This window comes from Gossypium arboreum, chromosome 7 (assembly GCF_025698485.1).
Source record: "Gossypium arboreum isolate Shixiya-1 chromosome 7, ASM2569848v2, whole genome shotgun sequence".
Classification (NCBI taxonomy): domain Eukaryota; kingdom Viridiplantae; phylum Streptophyta; class Magnoliopsida; order Malvales; family Malvaceae; genus Gossypium; species Gossypium arboreum.
Window position 1 is genome coordinate 46,147,132 of NC_069076.1, and position 7,180 is coordinate 46,154,311.

Consider the following 7,180-nt stretch of genomic DNA (forward strand, 5'->3'; position numbering starts at 1 on the left):
TCATCGATACCCAAAATGACAGTTGATAGTGTGATGCAGTATTCGACGATCTATAGAACTCTATAGAACTGTGATAAAATCAGGAACTTTTTAGAGGATATTATGAAGAATAGTTACTCATAAAGAAAAATCGAAATTAATAATTAAAAATAAAATTCTAAAATCTACTAAAAATAAAAATAAAAAGTAGTTTTAATAAAAATTAAAAACATAAAATACTAAATAAATGTTTTTAAACATATTCATTGCTAGATGGTTCGCAAGGTGGGACTGGCGATGAGATGTGGAGGTGCTGACAAATCTACTATAGAGTAGCATCAATGTTGTCAAAACATTGAAAACACTACTACTTGAATCGAGTGAGGTGCTCAGAGATGTCAGCATATGAAGCCGCCGCATAAACTGGACAAGAGGGTGGTGGTTGCTGAGTCGGTGCAAGGGCGATGAAATATGCAAGGTTAATGACATGCCCTTGCGACATGCACCATAAGAAGTAGACGTCGTGGGTGTTGACGATACCAGTGCTCTCTCGCCTCCCTGTAATCGTGTGAGCTAAAATATACCTCAGACATGGTGGGAGAACTGATGCCTTGGAGCGGCTAGGATTGTAGGAGGCCGTGCTAGGGGCCAAAGTGTGCCAGCACTTCGAGGGAGAGAAATGAATGTGGCGAATGAGAGAATGTAATTCATTCTCCTCCTTGAACTCCTTCGTATATAAGCCTTGTGTTGCACTGAACTCTGGGATGCTTAGCTGGCGGACTAACCCGCCTAGGTGAAACTGCACCGTGTCGAGATCATCGTAGTTTGTCATTACGGTTTGGAGATGGAACGTTGAGCATAGTTCCATCGTGAGCCTGAGGTATGTTGGTTCAATGATCCCAAAGAACAGCTCCCAAGGGTCGGTGGTTAAGAGGGCCCGAATCACATTAACCATCTGAACTTGTTCTATAGCAGCCCAGTCGATGCAGTGGCCCGCAATTAAAGGTCGTGCCCGAAGTATCTGGAAAAGTTCTTCCTAGGGCCCTCGGGGGAACTGTAGAAGAGGGTGACGAATTTTCACGGTTGGACCTGTGGAAGAGGACGCTCCCTTCCTCTTTTTTGAAGCAGGTACGGCGGTTTTCTTTCCTCTTGAAGATGACATTGTGTACCTGCAAGTGGAAACATCAATTTGTCTTTTGATGAGTGGACAATTTATAATATATAAAAGGAATGCGACTAGATTCGAAAAAGAAAATGCATAACTATATTCAGCCACAATTACTAAATTTAATTAAAACAATAAGTTCAATAACCCATTTATTTGTGGCATGAGCATGGTAATATAAGTAAAAATGGCAAGGAATAGAATGCAAAATATTATATGAATGAAAAGAGATGTTAACAAAATATGCATGATTATTTCAACTATCCTAGCCATGAATATTCACTTCTGACTAATTGAATGAAGTGTAGGAATCATGTAATGAGTAAGATTTTAAACATGAGAAAGATGATAACTTGTTTGATAAATGAAATTTATGTGATTATCAATATGGAAATAACATGAAAAATATAGATTAATATGATAAATAGCATTATAAATCAATGAAATAAAAGAAAAAGGAATTAACAAACGCTAAGGGGAGAGATTTGGCATCAAGAATGGAGTTGTGGGTGGCGCATGGGGGAGGCAGGGAGGCCGTGTGGAGTTGCAGCGGCTAGGGTTAGGGTTTTTTAATGGGGAAGAAAGTGAATAGTGTAGGATATTTATAGATTTGGGCCAGACGGCTAGGGCACACACCCGTGTCCCCCAATTTCAGCCCTTGTGATTAGCGAATTTCAAATTTGGGCACGTCTGACATTTAGTACACGTCCGTGTTCCTCAGGTGTGTGGGTTTACATGGCCGTGTCACACGGCCGTGTCTAGCTTCGTTCCCACGCCCGTGTGTGCAAGCCCTACACTTGTGTTAATTTAACAAGTTCTACCACGGGTGTTCCACACGGGCATGTCGCACGCCCTTGTTGTTTTGGCAGGCTCGACCATGGCCATATCACACGGCCGTGGCATTTAATCATCGCTCGTGTTGGGGAAATCTTTTGCCCTGTTTTTACACGCCCTTAAGCACGACCGTGTGCGTGGCTGTGTCTCTGTGGAAACACCTGTATTCAAGATTTCTATTAAAAAGTTAGGAGTTAAATACCAAAATTTAAAGAAATTAATATTGTTAGTGCTCGGGTTGCCTCCCGAGAAGCGCTTATAGTCGAAGCTCGACTTACCTCTCTTGTGAATAGTCATGGTGGTTTGAGGAGTTTATACTCCTCATTCCTGCTATCAATCTCATCAAAATAGGGTTTTAATCGAGTGTTGTTTACCTTAAAAGTGCCGAACTTGGGATGACTCACCTCCATCGTACTGAATGGAAAAATACTAAATACCGTAAGAGGGATTTCCTCATTCGGTGTGGTAGTGACAATGTGGGGATCTGCGGCATCTAATAAGGCCTTATCACCAACTTTAAGTTGATTTGGAGAGGTATCGGGCTCGTTTTGGCGTAGTTTCAATTTGTCTGGTGTTCTTGGTTTGTCCATCCGCCATTCATCGAGTTCCTAGATTTGTAGTCTTCAATCTTCATGAATAGGTCCTCTACTATTGCTTGTGAACGAATCGTGTTCTTCCTTCAGACTCATTTTCTGCAAAGTAGGTTGCACCATATTGTTAGGTTTAGTAGAATGGTTTAAATGATCACCTTCAATTCCCGATGTGTTGCCAAAATTGCGAGCTTGAAGGGTGATTGTTTCGTCTCCCACCCGGAGTGTGAGTTCACCTGTGCCAACATCAATGATGGTTTTAGCAGTTGCTAAAAAGGGCCTTCCTAGAATTAATGGAGTGTTGCTATCCTCTTCTATGTCTAGAACAATAAAGTCAATGGGAAATATCAATTTATCGATTTTAACTAGCACATCTTCAATAATACCTCTAGGGAATCTTATAGTTTTATCTGTTAATTGAATGCTCATCCTAGTCTGTTTGGGTTTCTCGAGACCTAGTTGCTTAAACATTTAGTAAGGCATGATGTTGATACTAGCCCCTAGATCCGCTAATGCATGATTAACATCTAAACTACTGATTAAGCGAGGAATAGTAAAGCTCCCTGGGTCTTTTAGTTTGTTAGGTAGTTTATTTTGGAGAATGGCCGAGCAAACTGCGTTCAGCTCCACATGCGACGCCTCGTCCAACTTCCGCTTATTTGCTAAAAGCTCCTTTAAAAATTTCATTGCATTTGGCATCTGCGATAGAGCTTTAATAAACGGTAAGTTAATATGTAATTTTTTTAAGAGTTTAAGGGATTTACCAAATTGTTCATCTGAACTGTCTTTCCTTGTCGTGTTAGGGTATGGCACACGAGGTTTATATTCGACAGTCACTGGTTTGTTTGTATTTTGATCTACCTCACCTTGACCTTTGCTTACAACAGTTTCTTGCCTCGGTTCTGGTTAAGGCTCAATGACTCCTTCGTCATCTTGAATATTAATTACGTTGAGTTGTTCCCTTGGGTTATGTTCGGTATTACTTGGCAAACTACCTTGTGGTCATTCAGAGATTAGTTTGGAAAACTGGCCTATCTGAGTTTGGAGGCTTTGGATCGATGCTTGTTGATTTTTAAGTGCTGTCTCGGTGTTCTAAAAATGGGTTTCAAACACTGATATAAACTTTGAGAGCATCTCTTCAAGGTTTGGCTTCTTTTCTTGTTGGTAAGGTGGTTGTTGGTAGCCCGGAGGATGTTGTGGCTTTTGATTTCCTTGACCGCCCCACGAGAAATTGGGGTGGTTCCTCCAACCTACATTATAATTGTTACTATATGGATTATTTTGAGGTCGAGGATTATTACCCATGTAGTTTAATTGCTCGTTATCCATGCTGTAGCCATAAGGTTGGTATTCTGAATGGTTTGTTCCACCGCTACTTGCTTCGCACTGCATTACTGGGTGAACCTGTGAAGAACTAAGAAAACCATCAATATTTTTATGTAAGAGTTCTACTTGATTAGAGAGCATGGTGACCGAATCGACGTTATAAACGTTGGCTTTTTTTGTTGGCTTTGTCCTCATGACATGCCACTGATAGTTATTCAGTAACATCTCCTCTATAAACTCATAGGCATCTTCCGGTGTTTTATTGTTGATGGTTCCGCTCACCGCTGCGTCAACCATTTGCCGAGTCGAAGGATTCAAACCATTGTGAAATGTTTGTACTTGGAGCCAAAGCGGTAACCCATGGTGGGGGCATCTTCTCAAAAGGTCCTTGTATCTCTCCCATGCATCGTAGAGTGTTTTTAAATCCATCTGCACAAAAGAAGAGATATCATTACGTAATTTATCCGTTTTAGCCGGTGGAAAATATTTTAGTAAAAAATTTTCGGTCGTTTGTTCCCAAGAAGTAATTGACCCTCGTGGTAACGAGTTCAACCACTGTTTAGCTTTGTTCCTCAATGAAAAGGGAAACAACCGAAGACGTATGGCATCATCAGAAACGCCATTAATTTTAAATGTATCACATAGTTCTAAGAAGTTGGCTAAATGAGTGTTGGGATCCTCATCCTGCAAACCATCAAACTAAACAAATTGTTGTATCATTTGAATAGTGTTAGGTTTTTATTCAAAAGTATTTGCAGCTACAGTAGGTCTAGCTATGCTTGATTCAGTTCCTATTAAAGAAGGTTTAGCATAATCATACATAGTGTGTGGAGTAGGATTTTGATTAACTGCAATTGCAGGAGGTAGCTGATTGCCTTGGTTTTCAGCCATCTCTTCGGTTGGGGGTTGAGTATCATCTTCTTGCTCGTTCTCCGTGTATCTTAAGCTGCGCCTTATTTCTCTTTGGTTTCTATGAATTGTATGATCGTTTTCTTCTTCAAAAAGTAATAGTCCCGACGGGTTTCTTCTAGTCATAAACCAGAAAAACCTGCCAAGTGAAAGAAATAGTAGGTTAATAAATAATAATAATTAAATTAAATTAAATTGCAAGAAAAATAAATGGCTAAACTAATAAAAATTGAGCGTTCCTAATATCTTAGCTCCCCGACAATGGCACCAAAAACTTGATCGCGTGATTTCATGATAGGTTTTAAAATTTTATAATTACTTATTCTTGAACTAACTATTGTCGCGATGTAGGCAAGTGTACCTATCGAATAGTAGTATAGTTTTAGCAAGACCGGATTGTCAAACCCAAAGGAACTAAATGTACTAGTAATGACTGTCTTTTTATTATCTAGCCTAAGAATAAATAGGTTTTTGTTTTAACTAACTAATTATCTAAACTTAAAATGGACAGAGAGAATAATTGGGGAATTTCTTTTGGGAAAAATCGATTGACTTAAGACAATACCTAAGGAAAAATCCACCTAGACTTTACTTGTTATTTTGGCTCTGAATCGGACGATTTATTCATTTAACTTGTTCTGTAGAGATCCCTAAGTTATGTTATTATCCCTATTCAAGACTAATAACGTCTAATCCCTAGATTGAATAACTGAGACTTTTCTCTAATTAACACTCTAGGGTTGCATTAACTCGATCTATGGATCCCCTTATTAGGTTTCACCCTAATCCGGAAAAATCTTGTCACCCTATGTCTAGGCGCGCAATGAACTCTGCTTAGTTATGACAAATGTACTCTTAGACAGGGTCTATTCCTCCTCTGAATAAGAGCATGTCTTGAATCAGTATCCTGGGATATCAAAACAAGAATTAAGAACACATAATTAAGAACAAGTTAAATATTTATCATACGATTCAGAAAATAATAACAAGATTCGTCTTAGGTTTCATTCCCCTTAGGTATTTAGGGGTTTTAGTTCATAACTAAATAAGAAAACATCTCAGAAGAATAAAGAGTGCAAAACATAAATAAAATCCAAAACTCCTGAAGGAAAATTGAGGAGAGATCTTCAGTCTTGATGATGAATCCGGCTTCTGAGATGGATCAATCAGCTTCCTTGGAGTAATTCCTTACCCCCTATTTTCCGTCTCCCTTTTCCTCCTCCTCTAGGGTGTATTTATAGGCTTTGGAATTCCTAAAAACCCTTAAAATGGGCCTTTTCTGAATTGCACTCAACTTGGGCTCGGCAGGGACACGCCCGTGGCACACGCTAGTGTTTGATTACTTCAAACCGTGTTCGAGCCTGCCAAATTGACACGGCCGTGTAGTCTGCCCGTGTGAGGAGGTCCAGGCCGTGTTGATTTCGTACTTTAGCCCATTTTCTATGTTTTTGGCCCGTTTCTCATTCCTTACACTCTCTTATGCTTTCCTAAGTATAAAACATGAAATTAAAGCATTAGGAGCATCGAATTCACCAATTCTAATGAGAAATCATCCATAAAATGCATTAAACATGGGGTAAAAACATGTATAATTTATGGTTTATCACCTATACCATCTCGTAATAACTTCATATTTGTTCTCATCATTAACATACCCAGTAAACCACTCAGAATAATAAATTCAAATACTCGAGAAACCTTGCACCAAGGTGCCACATATGTAGACATTGCTACCTCTATCTCGTATCACATATATGCTTGCTCTCGAGCTAATAACGAGCCTCCTCACACAAGCTGTCAGTCAAGACATATCTACTTGGTGTTGCTCACACAAGCTGTCAAGTAATCGTAGCATAGCCAGTATACTCAGCCACAAGTAGGACGTACAGGACCAGCACCCGGATCAGATGACATAAAACCCTAGTGACATGTCACTTGTATCGTAATCTATTCCTAAGGTTCGATTGGGATTTCTCGCTTGCCAAATCATCATCAAATGTGTCTGTAAGGTCGATTACACAATTCATGCATAAATTAAAGCATATAAAACACATTTAAAGTAAAGCTTATTTAACATACGAACTTACCTCGATTACAAAAACGACCAAAATGATATATTCGTCAGTTACTTTGTTTTTCCCCCAATCTAGACCTGAACTTTGTTTTTCTTGATCTATAATACCACATTTAACTTATTTAATCATCACGTTATTCAAGTCAGCCCAAAAACATATTTATGGCTAAATTTACATTTTTCCCTAACTTGTCAACATTTTACAATTTAGTCCCTAGGCTTGTAAAATGAATTTCATTCAATATCTTCACAATCCGAGCCTAGAAGATTGTTCTTTATACTTATAACAACCCACATTTTTCA

At 39.0% G+C, this 7,180-nt stretch overlaps 1 non-coding gene across 1 annotated transcript; it reads left to right on the forward strand.

Annotated features, from left to right (window-relative positions):
* Positions 1-4,249: 4,249 nt before the first annotated feature.
* LOC128296119 (small nucleolar RNA R71) lies at positions 4,250-4,356 on the forward strand. Its single transcript, XR_008286667.1, has one exon. It is a non-coding gene; the product is annotated as a small nucleolar RNA R71 (small nucleolar RNA).
* The last annotated feature ends 2,824 nt before the right edge of the window (positions 4,357-7,180 follow it).